The sequence below is a fragment of the Halichoeres trimaculatus genome, unplaced genomic scaffold (genome assembly GCF_033239565.1).
Source record: "Halichoeres trimaculatus isolate MK-OKI-2021-1 unplaced genomic scaffold, fHalTri1.1 fHalTri1_scaffold_12, whole genome shotgun sequence".
NCBI classification, from domain to species: Eukaryota; Metazoa; Chordata; class Actinopteri; order Labriformes; family Labridae; genus Halichoeres; species Halichoeres trimaculatus.
In genome coordinates this window covers 35,463,643-35,486,651 of record NW_027437190.1, presented here as the reverse complement: position 1 = coordinate 35,486,651, position 23,009 = coordinate 35,463,643, and positions in this window count along the sequence as shown.

The window sequence follows — 23,009 nt, the reverse complement described above, 5'->3', positions numbered from 1 at the left end:
GGCACTGCAATCCCCTCTGCTCAAACTGACAGATGAAAAGCATCTTCTCCTGAGCAGTAACCGTGACATTAAAGGAATCCACTCTCAGACTCTGTCGTCAGTCGTCTGACGGGGACACGTCCTCCAGGGGACTGGGCCGGCTCCTGCAGCAGCCTGAAGGACCAGCTGAGGGTTTCAGGGCCTGTGTTTACATTCAGGCTGAAACTCAAGGAGAGAGGAATGACGTGCAGCTGCCCCGGCATGCAGACGTCTGCTTTAACAGATTAATCAGAGTCAGAGAGGACTTCCTGTTTAAAGGACGACTTTGGACACCTTTGTCAGATTTTCCTGCAAATATGAGAAGTTTGAGAGGTGGGCCTGTTAGGATCTTTGTCGTAAAAACCTCAGAGTCCAAAAACCAGCATGTGTACAGCCTGCGTTTCTCATCTTCCAACTTCTTCTTACAACAAAAACAAAGCTCCTCTTCTAACCAAAGTGATACAGTTTGTCCATTCTGTGTTTCTGTAGCAAGATGGAGGACCCTGTTGGTGGACCCACTCCTTATAAAGAGTTAAAGAGGGGCTATAGAGCTAGGGTAAGGGATGGGTACCTGGCAATCAGTACCAATTTTTGGTACTTTTGCGTGTTTTTACGTTGTAAAAAATGTTAATTTGTTAAGTGATAAAGTCTCAAAGTTTTTAAATTTAACATATTTATTCTCAATATATAACCTTGTAATGCTGTGTTCATGTCCAGTAGAAACATCACCTGCTCTTCCACTCCCTCACAGTTACAAGGATGCGTTTAGGTACCTAAACATGGTACCTTTTGATTTTACAGGAGTGGGTACGTGGTACTACAGACGAAATTTGGTTGGTACCTATAAAAGTACCTAATTTCCTCATCATACAATCCATAGCTAGGGTTAACCATAGACTGTAAAAAAAAAAATGGTCATCTTGCTCAGCTCGAAGTGAGGTCGCCACAAAAAACTGCTCCCCCTGGTGGCTGGGTGCAGTTAACGTAAAAAAAATCCATCTCCCCAGTCATTCCAGATGGGCTGTGGTCAAACTTTAACAAATTAGTAAGCCTCATAGAAATGTTTCTCACGTCCGATTGTTGTGGTGATTTGAAGATATCATTTGGCTGTCTTGTATTCAAGTCCTCTTTTTTCTGAAAAGTATCGTCTTTATTAGTTATATGAGGTTAAAAACGAGGTTTATGTAACGTTTAGCAATGATTAACAGCTGCCATTCTCATGTATTTTTTTCGGGGATTGTAAAATATGTCGAGAGGTAGAGTCAGGAAGAGATTAGACTCTTGAAAGAAAAAAAATATATATATTTTTGTCACCCAGCTCCACTCAGATTCTCCCAGAATCCCTCACAGTCTCCACTGCACAGACTCTGGCTGCACAACTGCTTCAATGTCTGTGCCTGTGACGAGGGTATTTTGGCTTCAAAACCACACAATGATAAATGGAGGAGCCACACTGTCCACTCTGTATACAGGCTATGGTTTTTCTACACATCCTTTATGCTGCAGCTCCATCAATGAGGTTCTAGAATGTTCATCGTCAAGCACAGAGAGCTTTCTGTCTTTGTGATGTCACTACATTCCGGAACTCTCTGAGCTCTCTGAGTGTTCTTAAAGGAAACTAAAGACTCTTAGCTTTTTAATCCAAAGAGACTTTATCAAAACCAACATTTTAAAACATTCATTCATCTTATTTAGAAATGTATTTTGTCCCTCTGGGGCCCCGTAGTATCCTTACATGATTTTAAACTCTCTTATTTCAGCCTCTGAAATTTTAGCTGCTGTCTCTTTAAGGTTCCCCACTCCACAAGCTCCATTCCCTCTGATTGGCCAGCCCTTTGGGGGGCTGTAGGGGGCGGAGCTAAGGCCAGATCTTGGTGTTTGAGGCCTAGATAGGAGATTGTAATGAAACAACATAATTTCAGCAAGTTATGTGAAGATGTGGTGAGGATCGAGACAGATTCAGGGATTTCTATGTATGAATATGTTTTATCTTAAACTTTATATAGCTAAATATTTAAAATATGGGAAAAAGCAACACCCTGTCTTAAAGTTTTGGCCTCACAAAGATTGGAAGTTTACTTCAGAGATAAAACTATCATTAAAACTACAAAACTGTGTCAGGTTTCTGCCAAATGATGGGATTTCTTTTTTCATTTCCAGTAAACAACATCCAGACATGTTGTTACTGAGTTTAAATCCAAATTTCAGTGTTAAAATCTCGGCTGATCACCAATAAGATACATTATTTTGCTCTCCACAAAGATAATCCACTGAAATCTGAAAACACCTGAAGAAACCAAGAGAAAAGAAAAGTTTAACTCCAGTTTTTTAGAGAGCATGGAAGCAAAATCCAACTTCCAATAATCTGTGATAAGGGAAACTAAAGAAACACAATATGCTGAAAATAAAATTCATTTTTTCCTGTTTTGTGTCGACGTGAAGAGGGAAATTATTTAGCGTCTAAAGTGGAGAGTAAAGACTCCAACGCCAGATTTAACCCTGGTTTCCACCCTCACTGTCTCCACCCATCACTAAAATCCCATCAATCTTCAGCGAGCTGTAAACACTCAGGACGCGTCACCGTGCAGCGGAGGAAGGAACCAGGTCAGAGCAGTTCAGGGTCTCAGACTGCTTCAGATTACCTGAACACCTGGAAGCTCTTTACTCATTAGGGACTCGCGTGAAACCGGCTTGTACAGCGAGAGCGTCCTTAAAACATCCTAACCTGAGATTTCATGTTTGAGAGAAGCTTATAAAAGAGCTAACAACCCTCACAGCTGCTCTCTGAGTTTATCAGCCCTCTCATCTCCTCAGACCCACCAAGAGGAAGCTCAGACCCCGAGGCTCCCACCACAATCAGCCCTGACCCCAGATGAGGACAGGATCGCTGCGACCTCCACCGTCAGATCCACATCTTGAGAGCATGTGTGAACGGATAGAGCCCCGCCCCCCACGCTCTGATTGGCTTCACGTGTCAGCAGAGAGGCTTAGTGTAAGGGTCCTCCACCCAGACCGTCACATCGTTGGTTTGAGGGGGCTCTGAATCAGACAGTCCTCCTCCTCCTCCTCCTCCTCCTCCTCCTCCTCCTCCTCCTCCACATGTTTTCACTTTGTTTCATCGCTCTGTGGCTCACCTGAAGACGCAAAACGTTTCGCAGGAACATATTCCTGAAGGATTAGTCACAGACCAGCTAACTAAGTCAGACTAACATGTGGTCTGGGTTCATCCTTTAAGAGTTTCTGTAAAAAACACTTTTTTATCACTTTTTTATTGCACAACTTTTAATCAGTTTCTCATTGTTTAGACTTCTCTCCTCAAACTTTTCCAGTTTTATCAAATCATTTTAAATCCTTGTAACTCTGCCTCTTATCTCGTATTTAGCTCATCTCATCACACTGTCTTATCATTTTGACTTTCCTCTCATTATAGTCTCATATTTTCATTAGTCTTCATTGACTTTATCTCATGATTTTGACATAGTATCTCATTATTTTCACATCTTTTCCCATAATTTTAACTCTTTTGTAATCTTCTCGACTTCTTGATTTCTAATCTCAACTTTTATTTTATTTTAATCTCTTTTTTTAATCCCATAATCTTGAATTTAGTGTCATAATTTTGACCTTTGATCTCATAATTGTAACTTCTGTCAAATTGATGTCTTTTCATCTCATCATGTTAAATTTTGATCTCAAAATTAAAACATCTATCACATTTTATCTTTTGGTCCCATGATCTTAATTTTTTTTTTTTTTCCCAAATTTCTTATCTTGACATCTCATAATTTTGATTATTTCATCCATTATCTCATCTCTTATTAATTTGACTTTATGTCATAATAACTATCCTCTAATCTCTTAATTATGACATCATAACTTGATTTAGACTGTTTTTAATTTGACTTTCTTATCTTATCATCTTGAAATATATCTTATAATTTTAAATTTTATCTCAAAATCTCAACCTCTTGTCATTTCAAATATTTATCTCATTAATTCAGCATTTAATTTAATCATGTTGAAAGGTCTCGTAATTTCAACTTTGCTTCTCACTTTCTCATCTCACTATCTCAGTTTACTATCCTATAATTTCAACTTTTATACTACTGTTTGTTCCTTCTCTTGAGTTAGACTTTGAATTTCATGATTTTGACCTCTTATCTCATAATTTCTTTTTCATCCTGAATTCTTACCTCAAAATTTCACCATTAATCTCATGATATCAACTTTGAATGTCACAATTTCAACTATTTTATCTCATCACAACTCACCTTCGTACAATTTTGCCTCTTATCCATAATAGCAATCTTCCATCTCATAATTTCAATGTTTAATCTCATTATTTCAACTCAGTACCTTACAATTTTGACCTTTTATTAAATCATCTCAACTTTTTATATCACTATCTATGTCGCTATTTTATCTCATCTCAACTTTCTTTCTTATAACTTGGAATTGAATATCATAATTCTGACCCTTTGTCACATAATTTTGACTTTTATCTCTTAATTTTGACCTTTATCTCATCATCTCAAGTTTTTATTTCATTATCTCGACTTTCATCTCATCATCCTAACGTTTTTTCTCAGTTTACTTTCTCTCAACCTCGACTTTTTATCTCACCATCGAGTTCAGAAACACTCTCTCCTCCTACTCATTCATAAATAACCTGTGTGTGTGTGTGTGTGTGTGTGTGTGTGTGTGTGTGTGTGTGTGTGTGTGTGTGTGTGTGTGTGTGTAAATCTATACTGTGCAGGCAAACACTAACATGTGTCAGCTCAGCCTCTCTGTTTACAGAAAGAGAAACGCGGCCTTCAAACCCCCAAACCTCAGCTGTGGGCTGTAACGATCCTGTCAAACACACAAGGACACCCATCCTCCCCTGGGGCCCCTGGATGTGGCCCCTGATGCTTTACATCGTAAGAGCCCAGCGCTGCGTGTATTTATACCTGCTGTGTGATTTACTGAGGCTGATTGCTGTGTTTGAAAGGCAGATGTTGGAGCTGGAGGAAGCTGTATGGAGGACGTGGACGTTCAGAGACCGTGTTTGGACCAGAGATGATGGAAAACAGAGAGACGTCAGAGAGGAATCTGAAAAGCAGTTTCGCTGTGAGGAGAGGTTCAGATGGATAAATAAAGATTAGAGGAGACTTAAAGGAGCAGCTGTGCGTTGTTTTACAGATTCATCATGTTTGATCAGCTTGATGTTAAAGTTGAGGTTTCTTGAACTGGCACATCAACCAATCACACAAACTCAACAAGTACAGGCACATGTGTACCTGCTGCTAACGTTTTACTTCTTACATTTGGTTTGTAATATCTTTACCTAAAATGTCTATTCCTACTGATCAGGTGGTTTCATGGCACTTATATTTCCTTATTTGATTAATGCACTAAACCTCTGTGTATATAGAGTAGACAGCGTGGCTCCGCCATTTATCATTGTACAGTTTTGAAGCCATAATACCACCGTCTCATTGGAGCAGTTTGCAGCCAGAGTCTGTGCAGTAGAGACTGTGAGGGATTCTGGGAGAATCTGAGTGGAGCTGGGCGACAAAAATAATAATCATTTATTTTCTTTCGAGAGTCTAATCACTTCCTGACTCTACCTCCGGACATATTTTACAATCCCCGAAAAAATACACGAGAACATCAGCTGTCAAACGTTACATAAAGCCTCATTTTTGACCTCGTATAACTAATGAAAACAAAACTTTTAAGAAAAAGAGGACTTGGATACAAGACAGCCAAATGATATCTTCAAATCACCACAACAATCAGACGTGAGAAACATTTCTACCAGGTGGATTGATTTTTTAAAGTTTGACCACAGCCCATCTGGAATGACTGGGGAGATGGATTTTTAAACCTACTCTGCAGCCAGCCACCAGGGGGAGCAGTTTTTGTGGAGACCTCACTTTGAGCCAAGCAAGGGGACGTCAATTTTTATTTTAACAGTCTATGGTTTATACCCCCTGACCTGCCCTGGTTCGACTCAGGAATGGTGCAGGAGTAACTGACTTCAAGACTCCGCTAGTTTCCACCAAGTGGTCCGGTACGGATCAGTCCACTTTGGTACGGGTTGAATCAGTAAAGCCTGATCCTGTTTGTGTTTCCACAGCCAACCGTGTCTTTCTTGGTGGGTGGCGTGCAAGCTGGATGCTGTTAGCCATGTTAGCTACATGATAGCTTGAGCCATCCAGCAATTTGTCCGTTTTGTGACTGGAACGTGGCTCTTTGAGATTGAAACATGTCAGGGTTATGTGTTGTTCTTTATCACCGCTGTCACACAGGAAGTGACCGTTCTTTCCACCAATCAGCAGTCTGCAGTGTTTTTAGCGCCACCTTCTGGGGTTGGATCAGTTTAGTCTGACATCCCAACAGAAGGGAACCAGAAAGTGGGACGGTACGGGTCGGTAGTTTGGGGACCTGTGCTGGTTTTAGTCAAAGGAAATGCCACAAAATGCGTGCTGCAACCAAACTACTTGGTGGAATTGTGGCCTGTAGAAGCCCATAACGTAATAACTGACCAATAACGTAATAAAAGTCCTGAACCTATAACATAATAACTTTTGACCAATAACGCAATAACTTATTACGTGATTGGCCGGTTTTTACGTTATGGGCCTGATGCAAAAAAAAACTTTAAAAATGTAATAACTGAGTGGATAACGTAATAACAAGCCTACAGTGTAACACATTTGCCCTTTTGGACAATGTCATAGGCAAATAACATGATAACTGACCATGTTAGCGTATAGCATACCAGTTAGTGCCTCAAAAAAGTACTCATTTTTGTCATGAAAAATGAAATCTTTATTAAAACTCTGTAACAGTTGTTCCTTAAATCTACTATATTTGTTATGGCTTGTGTTCTTCAAGATAAAATTAAACAATAAATAACAAAATTGAGTTCTGGTCTCAATATCTTTAGATCCTGAACTGAAGAATAGAAAAATAGAACTGAACATCTTTAACCTGAGCACAAAAATAATGAGGATTACTGTTCCCTTTCTTACGTTTAAACATTCAAAAAAAATCTAATTCAAATTATTTTCTACATTGAAAAAACACACCAACTTGTCTTTAGCAAACAGCTCTTAAAGACCAGTTTTTACATTTTCAAAGGTTTTTTTTTGCATCAGGCCAATAACGTAATAAGCTTTTGCGTTATTGGTCAAAAGTTATTACGTTATAGGTTCAGGACTTTTCTCACGTTATTGGTCAGTTATTACATTATGGGCCTATTACATTTTAAAAAGGCCAAATTTATTAAGTTATGGGTCGTTATTACGTTATGGGTCGTTATTACCTTATGGGCTTCTACATGGCGCTAGATGCTTTCTCCAAAAGACCAATGTTATTTCCATTTCTTGTCGATTTGAAGAGCATTTCCACCTGATTATGTTGAGTTCTTCTCAGTTTGACAGTTTGACGAAGGATCCAGGGTCTGAACTTTGATCAAACTGAGCAGTGAGCTCATTTTGTGAAGAGCTGCTTAAAAAAAACAAAGGATGTTTAGCCGACTTTCAGGACTGAGATGGATGGTGTTTATAAATGAGCTGTATTCATGTGAACAGTTAGTTTTACTCTGCAGAGCTTTGAAAATATCTCTTTGAGGTATATTTGGAGGAGATAGTGAAAGTTATGTAACTGCGCTCTCAGTGAAATGAATTATTCTGTCCTGAGCTGTTTCGCCCTCTTCTCTCTGCAAGAACAGATTTCTCTGATTTAAAGCCTCTCTTTGCTAACATTCGCTAACAGGCTACTAATCATTTTTGTCAACAGATGGTGAGTCAGCGGGCAGACACTTCATGTTAGCTTAATCTCTGAAACCACAAGACTAATGATGACATTCCAGTCACACAACTCTTGACCTGGTTCGAGACCAAAATGATGAGTTTGGAGACCGGAGCAGCTGTTCACAACTGTACACCCAGGACCTGCCAACATGGCTGCCAGACCACATGGGATCCATCAAAGCTCGGTCAAGTCCGGGGGCCTGCCAGGTCTGAGCTGTCAGGAACGCAGAGGCTAATCACGTCAACCTGATTCATTAATCTCCTGGAGGTTTCCAAACAGAACGAGACGCTTCAAAAGGTTAAAAGCAAACGGCTCACGTCCTCTCATTAAGCTTTTCTCCCCATCATTCAGCGTCTCAGAGGAGGCAAACCAGCCAAAGCTCCGCTGAGTGTAAATTCTTGTGGTTTGCCAGAGTTAACAGAGAAATCTTTGGGGTTTGGGGTCATATCTGAGAATTAGAGTCTGCACAGAAAACATTCAGGGTGAACCATGATCCGCCACAAACACGACGAGGGCCAAACTGGGACAAAACCTCTCAAACGCGACCAACGACAAGTCACCCTGCCAGAAAACTAATTGAACATTTAGTCTGTGTTTATAAAAACGTCTGGCTGATCTGGACTCTGTCACATCGCTGGAAGTCACGGTTTGTTTCCCATTTTTGGTTCAAGTACGACAAAGGTCAGACGCTGAAGGAGCAGCAGGATGGAAACGCTGTCTAAAGAGTCGGTATCTGACCTACAATCACTAACCCACAGTTTGTGATACAGCGTTTTTTTTAACAGGCTGTTGTTAGAAAGCTTCAGTCTTTTGCTGATGACATGCAGCAGTACGTGAATCAAAAACAGTGCTTAAACTGTATTTTTCATTCAAACAAGCTGAAATACAGTCAGGAGCCTGTGTATTGTGTTTTATTTTGATAAAATAAGATGGTCTGGACCAATTTCTTGTCGATCTCTGTTAAGTTGATGGTCGCCCAAAGAAGACTTGGTGTGTATCTTCTGAGATACATCGCGGCCCTCTCTGTGTGACTCGCGCTTAAAAATTTGAAGTCTTGACTGAAGTGCTAAGAACTGCAGTTCGTTGAGTGTCCACTAGAGGCTGGCTTCAGAAACACCAGAAACCACATACACACCAATTCAAAAACAAATAAACATGACTACAGCCTGGATCAAAAAGGCCGTCAGTAGTAGGGTTGAACTTTCTTTATAACTCGTTATTTTCAAAACTATTAAGCTCACAAGATGAGTATTTGACTGACAGGTGGGCACCAAGCAGCAACCTCCGGTCTGGGAATATGAGACGATGGGGAAGTGCTAAAGTCTGCTGTTTCTCGAGTGTTCTTGAGTAAGTACCGGAAGTCAGAAACACACCAAGCCAAAAAAAAAGCTGTTTCCAAAGCAGAAATTAACCTATTTACAGCCTGGTTCAAAAAACGTCTCCTGTCTGAGTCGCTAATTTTACTACCAGCACCCACTGTACGGGGGTGATTTTTTTTCCAACTCGGGCGAGGATATTAAGATCGCAAGCTCCCCCAATAAAAGGCACAGCTGAGGGTCACGTGACCGACAGGCGCCCTATGGCTGTAGGCGAAGCCCTTGCCCCTACCAATATGGCCGCTATAGCTGATCTGCTTCATTTTCCGTTTCAGAAACAGACAGGTGACGTCGGGGAGACTACATCCATGTTTTATACAGACTATGGTGGGCACCCAATGACTGTGCTAAAGTCCCGCCTCTGTACCTCACCCTTGAACAAAGCTGATATTAGTCAATCATTTTCAACAGCCACCATCGATGACAGGCTTTAAAACTCTGTATAAGAAACAAATGGGTGACATCACAAAAACTATGCCTATGTGTTATACAGTCTATGGTACCGACCCCAACATGGACCTTTCCCTTAAGTGACTTTTTGAATCTTTAGTAAACATAGAAATGGGCATGACAGTATCAGATTTGAGCCGTTGCTCCTTCGCAGTGGAAGGAGTCAGATGAGATGTTTTGCCCAATGTGGTTTAGTCCGCCATTGGTAGACCAGGAGATTATATAACCTATCCAGACCACAGTAGGGTCTAATTCCTGTTAGTGTTGGACATTAAAGCCCTAGTTTTCACCAAGTGGTCAGGTACGGATCAGTACGGTTTGGTACGGATCGGTACAGTTTGGTACGGATCAGTACAGTTTGGTACGGGTTGAATCAGTAAAGCCTGATCCTGTTTGTGTTTCCATATAAGCTGGATCCTGATAGCAGGTCGCGACACAGTGTACCCCGCTAATAAATCCAAGGAAGATCTGCACTTCCAAGGTCGACCATGGAACGCTGTTTGGTGACGCCATTTTCCGAACAATTAGAAAGTTCAGGAAGTGGACTGGAGATTTAAACATGTCACACAGGAAGTGATTATTCTTTACACCAATCAGCAGACTGCAGTGTTTATACCTCCACTTTCTGGGGTCGGCTCAGTTTATTCTGGTACCCCAACAGAAAGGAATCAGAAAGTGGGACGGTACGGGTCGGTGATTTGGTGACCTGTCCTGGTTTTAGTCAAAGGAAACACTATAAACCAAGGCGAACTGGACTTAACCAATTGGTGGAAATGCGACTTTACTCACCTCACATTTACACATTTATAATCCCATTAAAAAACAAAACTGGGATTTAAAATTTAAATATTATTCTCAACAGAGAGTTGCATTTTTCTTGATTTAACCGTGTCTTGAAGTTTGTCCCTTTCCTGATCTTAACACCACCTCACGCCGTCTCACCGACGCCGTTACAGTCCATCAGGGCTCAGAGCTCAGGCTTCAGAGTGGACTCTGGGCTTTTCTGAAACTTTCTAATAAATGTCTCTGATAACTTCAGAGCTTTTAATCTGAAGGAGATAAAGAAAATCAGTCTGTGTCACCTCTGAAATGTGCAGAGTTGGCAGACGCTACAACTTCACATCATCTCTGTGTGATAACTGTGTGATGGTGTAAAGATGAGCTCTCTGGTTTCTGTTTTTGTACACGATAAGAGGAAAATCTGACAGAGTGTGCATCTGTGTTTGATTTGTTTGGTCTGGATTCAGTCACTTTGAACTCTCTGAACTTTAACGACGGGATCCTGACTCTGTTTGTCGACGCTCTGAAGCTTCTCTCTGTGTTTACCTCGTTGGGCTAATCTCCGTGACACTTTTCAGATGTCAGAGTGGAAACTTGAAGGGTTGTTTTATTCATGTTGGAGTCTAAATAACTTTTAAAGTGAGGTTTAGTGTTTGGCGTTCCTCTGAGGCACATGGACGGACAGGGAGCTCTCAAAACAGAGTCATTTCGCCAAATTTAACGTGTTGCATGCAAATGATTAATCTTTTTAACCAAATAACTGTGGTCTTCACTGAATCAGCAGTTTCAGTTTGCAAAGCAGAAGAGTTGGTGTGCTGGTTTTGAGGGACTTTGTTTTATTGAATGTTTAGTCTGGAGCCAATTAAACGATTTTCAGTCTGCAAAAAAACACAAACACTACACAGACGAATGGCAAATCTGCAAATGTTCTGCGAGATAAAAGGAAACCTTTGCACTGCTTTTCCTGGTCTATCTCTGCAGGATTCCTCTCTGTGAATGTTGTCAAACACTAAAAGCGAGAAGCTGCATCTGTTAGAGACACAAACACATCTTTTAGCGGGAAGTGGGGATGAAACAGCTGATTAAAGAGTCTGTAAAACCAGGCGGGCAGAGTCTGCAGGAAATTCCTCATTATGAATTCCCACAGCCAATCAAGAGAGCAGAAACATCCTGAATCAGATCATAAAACTATGCTGGCCGCGTTCAGACAGCGCAGACAAAACAGACACAGAAACTCTCTGTGTGACCGCGAAAATCAACCGCGTACAAACACAAACCTCACCACAGGTACCCAAATACGAGGAGGTTAACCGTCAGGAAGGAGGAGAGTGTTTGAGCAACACTTTACAAACTCAGGAGGTTTTACAGCTTGTTTAAAGTTCCTCACAGTTACGTCCTTTTGTGATCTGTGGTGTTGAAACAGCACGAAGCAGCAGAGGAAGAGGAGGAGGAGGAAACAGGAGCAGAGAGATGAAGGCTTTAACAGACGGAGGTGATAATGTGTTACCTGGCTCAGAGTCAGCGTCCGGCTCGAGGATGCTTCAGGAGGAGGACAGAGGCTGGTCCTGAAAGACACGAGCAATCCATCATTGAACAATGAGCTGGGTCATTATGCTTTCTGATTGGTCAAAAACCAGCGGAAAAAAAAAAAAAGGAAGAAATCTAAAAAACAACAACAAATTTAATCCATGCCTGTTGACACTGTGGTAAAAACCTGGGTTATAAACAGCAATTCAAAAAAAAGACCCCCCCCCCAATAAATAAATAAATACATAAATAGATAAATAAATAAATAAATAAAATAATAATAATAAAAAATGAAATAAAAAATTAAATAAATAAAAATAAAATAAAAACAATAAAAATAAATAAAAATAAGATCTTACACCCTACTGTCTTACAAGTCTCGAAAATGTTTTATTTCAAGATATTACAGACAAAAATTGATACAGAATTTCTCTGAAAATTTTCCAGTTAGGGTCAGAAAACTGTATGTCTTTGGTGTATTGAGTAAAGTCATTATTCTTATTTCAAAAAACTTCACAAGTTAATTCTTTCCGTCAAATCAAATCATCTTGATCACCTTTTACTGTCCGTCTTTCTTGACTGTCATGTCAAATTTCTCCTTTGCCAGTTGACACTGTGGTAAAAACATGGGTAATTTACAGCAATTAAAAAAAATAAATAAATAAAAATATAAAAAGCCCCCCCCCAAAAAAATAAATAAATAAATAAATAAATAAATAAATAAATAAATAAAATAAAATAAATAAATAAAAATAACTAAATAAAAATAAGGTCTTACATCTGTTCCACTGCCTTACTCTTCGGTGTCTTGAGTAACGTAATTATTCTCATTTCAAGAAACTTGACAAGAAACTTCTCCCTGTCAAATTAAATCATCTGTTTCACTGTTTTGATTTTATAAGCTGTGCCCGCTCTATATCTGGACTGTCACACAGTAAAAAACTGACTCTAAGGCAAGTGATTATCCTTAAATACTAAAAATAAGACATCGACACTTGATTAGAGTTCAGCTTTTCTTGTTATAAAATCAAGTCATGTTTGACATTAAGCCTAAAAATAAACTGGATTAAGTGTAAACATGAGAAGACAGTGATTCTTGTGTGTGTTTTCCATCACCCTAACTTTTTCTTTTGGTGCTGATTCATGAGTTTGAGAGGACAGAAAATTGACCAATCCAGATGACCTCCCTGATCAGAGACAGATCCACTGAGAGCAGATAAACAGGAAGTAGAACATCCGTTATCGTTCAGGCCGCCGTGGAGGAGTCGGCTGTCTACGTGCAGCAGTGTCTGTTTACCCTTCATTAACAGACTCAACGCTTAGTTTATAAAGTTTACAGTCAGCTTAGAAACCAGGAGGACACCTGCTGAGATGTTTGACAACACTGGAAAAGAAGTTTTAAATTTCTATTAGACCTCAAGATAACAAGATACTCATCAAGATACTCGTGGTACCGTTAGTCCCAAACCTAGGTTCATCTCTGGATAAATGGACACCACGACAGGTAGATCATCCAAACAGGACCATGAGGAAAAAAAACAGTAGACTAGACCATCAGAGGGCAGTAAGACAACAACACAGGCCTTTCAGTGAAGATGACACCGTAGAGGGAGACAGACGAGTCATGTAGTGCTGCAGTTAGCCTGTTAGCCTGTTAGCATGGAGGATCTTCAGCCTGTGCTGGGTTTGATGGAGCTTTATTTCACTGCGGATGGATTTGTTGAGTCTAGAAATGAGACCAGCTCTCCGTCTGAAGCCCCAAACAGCTTTTAGAAACAGCGGACTGACTTCTCCCCCATCTAACGTGTGATTATAGGCAAAGATGGAGCCATGTTTGAGCTTCAACAGGAGCCCATTGAATGAGGATCCTGAGAAGGATGCGTCCCCTCAAACAGCTTTAAATCCTCATTAAATCCTGATCTGATGAAGAGATTATGACACGTTTATCAAACTTAACTTCTCCTGTGTCTGAGCAGCTGCTGTAACCTGGATCTCCTCTGACACGTTCAGCTGAAGGTCTCAAGTTTACAGGGTCACTCTTTAAACTGGAACACCAGGAGCTGACAGAGACACATTCACACCACCAGGCTCAGGGCCTGTGTACACTGCAACAGTTTTAGGATGAAACGCTAACGTATTTTAGCATTTCTGCCTCTTGTTAAAATGGAAACAGGAACTGGAATCGTGGCTTGGCCGACCTGAAACTGAACGACTGGAAACTTTTCGAAATTTTATTGAGTGTTTTTGTCTTCTTTTAGGTAAAATAATCTATTTACAGGTGATATGAGCCACATTTAACTGACCAGTCCAGAAAAATGTCTGATTTCAAGTTGCTCAAAGACAAAAATGAGGTCTGAATTGCTTTAACAGGTTAAAAAAATCTGCCAATGGAACTAGAGAAATTTCTCAAAAATTACTTTGAAACTGGAATAATGTCTTAATACAAGAAACTTTTCTCTTCTTCCATTGGCAAGTTTTTTTTTTTTTACTTGTTAAAGCAATTCAGACCTCATTTAGTCTTTAAATAACTTGAAATCAGCAATTTTTCTGGACTGGTCAGGTGAATATGGCTCATAATGAGTCTAAAAAGACATTTTCTACTGAAAATGACAAAAACACTTGATAAGATTCAGTTTTTTTCCAGTGTGTCAACAAGGCTTTAAATAAGACCATTGTTTAGAGGGAACTAAACCAAGTCCATCACAGCTGGGGGTCAGCCATAGACTGTATAAAACATGGACGTAGTCTCCCCGACGTCACCCGTCTGTTTCTGAAACAGAAAACGAAGCAGATCAGCTATAGCGGCCATATTGGTAGTGGCAAGGGCTTCGCCTACAGCCATAGGGCTCCTGTCGGTCACATGACCCTCAGCTGTGCCTTTTATTGGGGGAGCTCGCGATCTTAATATCCTCCGAATGGCTAAGTTAGAAAAACATTCACCCCCCGTACAGTGAGAGCTGATAGTAAAGTTAACGACTCAGACAGGAGACGTTTTTTGATCCAGGCTGTAAATAGGTTAATTTCTGCTTTGAAAATGGCTTTTTTTGGCTTGGTGTGTTTGTGACTTCCTGTACTTATGGAGCCAGCCTCAAGTGGACACTTGAGAAACAGCAGATTTTAGCACTTCAGCATCGTCTCATATTCTCAGACCGGAGGTTGCTGCTGGGGGTCAGTTTACTGTGGGTGAAGGGAGGGGAAAAAAACACTGTGGCTGCTCCACCAATCAGATCACAGATCCAGAGCAGAATTCTGTTCCTTATGACCTCAGAGTTCTAGAACTCCTGCTGTTGCTCTGCAGACAGACTGTTTGCATGCATGCTCCTGATTGGTCGATACGCCTCAGTCTACAGACAGGAACCAGATCATCTCTCATACTTAGAACCCTGACTTTTATAATGCAGAAACTGTAAAGAGAGATAGATATGCTCTGATCCTCTGATCCTACGTGTCCTCAGACGTGACAGTTTCTTAGGCTCAGTGAGCGTGTGCAGTCTGAAGCAGCAGCAGGTCTTTAAAGTCCTTCCAGGAGACGGAGGAAATCACTGACAGATAAAAACTCCAGCTCAGGGGGGTGGGGGGAAAACCAGGTCCCAACACAGGGTCTCAGGACTCAGAGGGGAGTGACCCCCATCCTGATCCAGATCCTGATCTGATGCTCTGATTGGCTCCTGCCTCAGCTTGCTCCTTTCGCTAATGACCAAAGTTTTAGAGATGTAAACTCTGACCAAAAAAGGCTTCACTCTGTAGCCTCTTGGAAGACACACACACACACACACACACACACACACACACACACACACACACACACACACACACACACACACACACACACACACAGGAGATAAAATCAGTGTAAACACTTTGTGAAACAACATTTACAGAGTGAAAATCCTCATCAGTGTTAATCCACTTTCACTCTGTGTGTGTGTGTGTGTATGTGTGTGTGTGTGTGTGTGTGTGTGTGTGTGTGTGTGTGTGTGTGTGTGTGTGTGTGTGTGTGTGTGTGTGTGTGTGTGTGTGTGTGTGTGTGTGTGTGTGTGTGTTGTGCTGATGCATGTGTGGTATGCACTGCCTGGAGCTTTCACCTCACAAATGTTAAACTGATCCTCAGAGCTGATAAGTCCCGCTGAAGGCTGCTGATGGTTCAGAGATAAAACAGAGACTCACGGATCAGATGATGGTTTTTACTGGAGGGTTTTTACAGGATGGTTTTGAGAGGGTAGTTTATCAGGAAGCAGTAATCTGCTAACACCTCGTCCTTGCCCTGTGGCCGTCACTTTTCAGCTAAAGATCCAGAAATGATCATTAAAGTTTCCCATCCTCTGTGGGAGCAGCTTCTGTGGGGAAATACTTTTCCAGTTAATCCATAAGTGTTTCTGCTCTTTGTCCATCTAACAGTAAATATGTTATTTTTATTGGCTCATTGTTGCCGTTTGTCCCAACAATTTCCATTTACATTCCTTTAACAGTTTCCTTAAACTTTGGACTTTTCATCTCAGGGTGTTTACTTTTTTTTCCACCAAAGTTTGAATTTAAATTCTATCTAAATAAACTTTTTATTTTCTAATTTTGACTTTATATCATTTAACTTAAACTAAAATCTTACAAAATTGTTGTTTAATCTTATAATTTAGATTTTTATTCAACTATTTTATCTTTAATCCTATAGCACTAGATATATTTATATATATACATTTCTTACTACTAACACTATTTTTTTCTACTTTCTACTTTTTGATTCATACTTTTGACTTATATCATTATTTAAACTTTTAGTTTCAGAATTATGAATTCTTTTTCATTAATTTCTGATTATTTGAATTCTTAATTTAGTTAAATTGACATTTCACAGTAAAATATAGAAGTTTTACTCTATGATTTTAACCTTTATCTCATAACGTTAACCTTTATCTCATAACGTTGACCTTTATTCAGCCATTTTTCATCAATCTTGCAATCTTGAACATTCATTTCATAATTCTGAATTCATCTCACAATATTACTTTTTAATTTTATTATTAAAAAAAAATCTAATAATTTTTACTTTTTTTGTTTCTAAGTTATCGTTTGTTTTACTACTTATTTCAGGTTTTAATCTCATCCTTTAATCGAGAATTTTGACCAATCTCAGAAATTTGACTTTTTATCTCATAATTTATCTTCCTGTTACTTACCATCTTACTGTTTTCATTATTAAATTTTTAAAATTCAACTTCTGTTCACATTGCTTTGACTTTTTAATCTCATATTGTTAACGTTTCTTTTTTTTTTTTTAGGCCAATTTTTTTCATCAATGACCAAAATCAGATGAGAACCACAGATTAACACTTCATTGTTTGAACTTCTTTCTCAGTTTCTTCAGAAAGTCTCAGCGTGGGCTCTGATAACTTATAGTTTTAGGATCTTTAGTGGATTTGAGAGTCAGCTCAGGGTTTAATGTCCTCCTGTAAATAATGTGGACACTGTAAATAAGGTTTTCCTGCAGCGTCTCTGGTTTGTTTAAATCCTAAAGGAGTGACTCTATCGGTGAAGCTCCTCAGAGATATACAAACAGATGTTTAGGGGCTTTCTGTCGAGTCCATGTTTGGTAAAGTGTTGGAGTGAAAACTGGACCTGGGGTTAATAAATCTAAACCAGGACGTACAGCTATAAATCTGATAAAGACGAAGGCTTCTGCATATTTCTGTGTTTGTGTTTCGCTCTGAGACAAGATGCTGCCAAGAGCTCGACACGTCTGACCTGAGAGATGGAGAGAGAGATGGAGAGGGAGGATGGTGGATTCAGAGAGCAGACTGTGTGAGAGGATGAAGAGATGGAGATGTTAGAGTGACGGGCTGAGAGACTGATGCAGATGATGAGCAGATGAGAGAAGAATTCATCATCACGAACTTCAAAAACACCATGAGTCAACCTGAGGAGGGGAAAAGCCCGGTAGAGAGGACGTTTGGTCTGAGAGTTTGTAGCAACATAAAAAATCCGCCCTGGGAGACGATGACAGTTTACAAGTTGTGAGAGAAACTAAATCAACTCTATAACTGGAGATGAAATAATGAGTGCAGTTGTGTTTCGGTCCCTATAGGAGTGTTACGTAACGCTCTCTGGTTTCGTTTTGAGGCTCCGTGGATCAAATCAGAACCAGATGAGCGGCACATGAAGGGGGCTCAGTGTGGGGGTCTGTGGGGCCTTTACATCGGATTCAGCCTCTGGAGCCTGCAGCAGATCTTTCTCTTACATTAAACAGAGCTCCCTGATGTATGGAAGGCCATGAGGGACAAAATTCAGACTCTGCAAATCAAGATCTAAAAAACACAGTGGATCCAGTGGAGATGTTTTAAAGCTATTTCTCCTTTTCAGTCTCGATTCAGACAAAAGCTTTGGCTTCACTTTTGTACAAGGAGAAAGTTAAGACACGCCACCCATCATACAGTCAGTTAGTAAACAAGCAAAACATCATTAAATATAAAATTTTGATGTTTTTTTTAATTGTTGGCTTTTCTTTATTTTATTTTTTTTGCAAATTTTTTTTAAATCTATTTTTTCAAATTTTTAAAATAAAAAAAAAATCAAATCTTATTTTTTTAAACTGTTTAAAGTTTGTTATTTTTTAGATTTTTTCTTTTTTTTTTTGCAAATTTATTATGTTTTACTATTTTTTTCAACATTTTTGTTAATTTTTGAAATTATTATTATTATTTTTTGATTGTTGCAGATATTTTAAAAATCAAAAAAGACTAAAAAAAACATGTTTAATTTCATTAATTCAAAAGCTTCTTGTTTAGATAATTATTCTGTTTTAGATTTTCATACTGTAAAGATTTTTAAACAGTTTATAGTCTCTATTGTGAAGAAATAGTTGATTTTGTGGCTCCTGAAAGACTGTAACCTAGGTAAACTGAGGAAAAATGGCTCCTACTAGAGTAAACGTTGGTGTATGACTCCATTTCTTTCTTACTGCCCTCTACTGGTCGGGCCATGTAGTGCAGTTACCATTGTTTTATCTGAAGTCATCACTGGATTGATTTATATATTCTTTGAAGGACTTCAGGCCTTTATAAAAACACAAATAAAGAACTGAGGACAAGAACCATTTCTTAAAGTTCCTGGATCTTCTGGTAAAAACAGCACCATGAGGTAGTTTTCTGACGACTTTTTTCCGAGTCTTGATCTGGGACGCTGCTGGACTAACAGTTTGGGCTCCACTCCACTCCACTCCCTACATTTCCTGTCTGTCTTTCTCTATCCTGTCCAATAAAGGGGAAGAAAAGCCCAAAGCAACAACAAAAGTCTTGTTTTTCATCAGGCTGGTCTGACCCTTTCCCCGGGGAGCTGTCAACAAAAATACAGAAATGATCAACCCCGCTGAAACTGATGCTGGTGGTGAAAAACGAGGCATCAGTTTGTTTGTTTTTTTTTTTAACTCATAAGAACTTTGAATTATTCCACGTTTCAAAAAGTAAAACCAGACTTTCAAACTTTCTGACACACTTCAGAAACAGCTCTGCATCTCAAAGGTTTAAAGATGTTCAGTCTGACTTTCTTCCTTTCTTTCTCTGCCAGCAGTTTTGTCCTGAGCAGACGTCCGTACAGTACGTCTCTCTGCTCTGCAGCATTCATCACAGGCTCAGAGACGGTGAGGAGAGAAACACAAAGCAGCTCAGCGCCAACTGTTCAAAGAGCTCCAGTGAAAAAGCGTGTGATGGTGGAGCCGGAGGCGGCATGTGTTTTACATCCCCACTGTAAATGAGAATAGCTGCGGCCGAGGACATTTGATACTGGTTTAGAGCAGAGAGTTCAACAGAGCCCACATCCTGACGAAGCTTAAAGGAGCATCACGAGAAACGACACTTTAATCTTTCATTCAACATTTGACAGCCAACTGTCGACCCTGAGGTTTTAGACACTTTGTCAAATAAAGATAGGAATTAAAGCTCCATCTTTGATCCTGGTGCATTTTAAACTGTTTTAAACTTCTTCACACAACATGTGTTAAAACTTATGAGCAGATAGACAACGGAGACAACTGTGGCTGTAGCATCAAATACATGCTGAACCAAACCTTTAAAAACAGCAGAATTGTCCTTTAGCTGATGTGGTTTGTGTCAGATCAAATGGTTATAACATGTGGGGATCCACAAGGCTCTATTTTAGGACCCCTATATTAGGGATGGGTACCTTTCACATTTGAAACGATACAGTACGATTTTCGGTACTTTTTTGTGTCCATGTGGTTAAAAATATCAATTTGTTAAAAAAAATCAATCTAACATATTTATTCGTCAATATATAACCTTACAATGCTGTGTTCATGTCCAGCGTGGAAAATCTCCTACTCTTCCTCTCCCTCACAGTCACAAGGATGTGTTTAGGTACCTAAACATGTGACCTTTTGATTTTACGTGAATTGGTTTTTAGTAATGGTCGTCCGCTTGCTCATCTCAAAGTGAGGTCTCCACAAAAACTGCTCCCCCTGGTGGCTGGCAGCAGTATAGGTTAAAAAATCCATCTCCCCAGTCATTCCAGATGGGCTGTGGTCAAACTTTAAACAATTAATCGACCTGGTAGAAATGTTTCTCACGTCTGATTGTTGTGGTGATTTGAAGATATCATTTGGCTGTCTTGTATCCAAGTCCTCTTTTTTTCTGAAAAGTTTCATTTTCATTAGTTGTAAAAGGCTAAAAATTAGTCTTTACGTAAGGTTTAACAATGATTGACAGCTGACGTTCTCGTGTAATTTTTTCAGGGATTGTAAAATATGTCTGGAGGTAGAGTCAGGAAGTGATTAGACTCTTGAAAGATAAAAAAAACTATTATCATTTTTGTCACCCAGCTCCACTCAGATTCTCCCAGAATCCCTCACAGTCTCTACTAGCTGCCAATGTCTGCGACTGCGACGGGTGAATTTTGGCTTCGAAACCGTACAATGATTAAAGGAGGAGCCACGCTGTCCTCTCTATATACAGGCTATGGGTGGTACCTATAAAAGTACCCAATTTGGTACCCATCCGAATTAATATACATGTTATTAACACAAGGGGATTGGGAGCCCGAAAATAATATTTGTCATTGCAAGGAATAAATCAACGACTGGATGTAACAAACTTTTCTCAAACCGAACAAAGATCAGAGGGTAGCTGAGGGTAAAACCAGGAATCTAAGAGTTAGCATGGATTAAATTTAAGTTCCTGGGTCACATCATCTCAGTCACTTCTTCAGCTTGTTAGCATTTAACAAACAGCTGGTGAGATATGGAGCCTCTAAAAACATCTGGAGCTGGGTGACTGACTGCCCGTCCCCAGAGCCAGGAGGAAGCATGCAGGCGCAGCGTTTTGTTGCTGGAATAATCCACCAGATCATGTTTGACCAACCTCCAATCTGACCCCCTTAAAGTCCAAACTAACATTTCTCCTCTTTTAATCTGCTTCCTCTGCCCTCTGATGGATGCTAACTACTTTTAAACTTTATTTTTATCACCTTCTTGTCAACCAATTTAATTTTTTTAAAGATATTTGACTAATTTCACTTTTTCTTTCCTATGTTTCTGATTCTTTTTATTTTTATCATTTTTATGTTGCATTTTCTGGCTGTAGGGATTTTCACACTCAAGCAAAGTCAATTAATTCATTCACTGACAGGAGATAACATCTCTTAAAGCCGCAGCACATTTTACAAACCGCGGCCGGCAGTTAAAGCTGAGAGCTCATCAGTAACGTCTGCAGCCTGACAGATTTATGTCCCAGTCATGTTTCTTCAGAGCCATAAATCAAACTGTTAAACTCAGAGAGATGAACGCACACAGGGGCAAAGATATCTCCAAATATCCACAGAGAAAACGACTGGAAATGGCAAAAACTGACAGAAAGAATGAGCAATGTTATTCTTTAGTGTTAATCTGCAAGTTAAAGATTTAAAAGTCGTCATTCCTTCTTAAAATGTGTAAAACTCCTTATCAACAAAGCAACACTATAATTTATAAAATGCAGTCACTAACATAATTTTTTGGCTTCAAAAAGACAGATTTTATTTTCTAAATGATCACTTTGCAACATATATCCTCTCACGTTATAACTTTAAGCATTCAGAAGGGTTCCGAAAGACTTAAATTACTTTAAAAGTTGATTTTTTCTTGTTTTGTTCTTGTTTAATTTCTGCACACTGAGCTAAAAAGGTGAGATTGAAGTGATAACAGAAAAGTCCATCCTCCTAAATCTCTGCACTGGACTCATGTGGATCAGCCTTCAAACCTTCACTCTGCAGGATATTTCCATGATCCCAGCTTTAAGCGGTCTCTAACCTGCACAGACTTCATGCTCTCTGCTAAAAAAAACTCCTCCTCTCTGTGTTTTCATTCATGCATGAGTAAAGAGACACTTACAGGTCTGCTGCTCTGCGTCCTCGCCCTCTGCACGCTCAACACACGAGTCCAGCCATGTAGGGAGGTGCAGGCTTGTCCCTGCAGGAGGAACGCCTCCCAGACGCTGGCTCCGCCCACCACGCACAGATCTGCATGCAGAGATCCATCACCCTGTCACGCCCACAGAGCTGCAGCTTACAGGGACACCCACAGGTACAGCTGAGTAAGTTCACCTCTGAAGTCCAACAGGAGAGACCTGAAACAGAGAGGGAAGATATGGATCCATTACCCCGCGTCTACACCCGGTGTCACTGCAGACCTGTGGGGTCTGGATCACTCTCAGCTGGATGGCTGGATGGTATTTTTCCCTGGTAGAGGAGGAGACTTCCTCAGAATAAAACCTGGGCACAGAGTCTGTAACCTCAGGCACCAAAACCAGGCAAAAGAAGAGAGGGTGCTAACAGGTCAGGGGGAAACTTCACTTCCACCCTGGGGTCTGCTGAGACATGTTTTGGAGACGAAGGTTTCCAAAAGTCTGGAGTTTTGAACAAAGTTTGTATTTCTCCAGAAGAGACAGGCTTTAACGTCAGACTTAGCTGGAAATGTAAAAAGTGAGTCTGCTCACAGTAAACATCTTGTTTTTGCTCCTCACAGACTCTGTCAGGTAAAATCCACCAGGTCTGTGTCAGGTCCGTTTCCGCTCC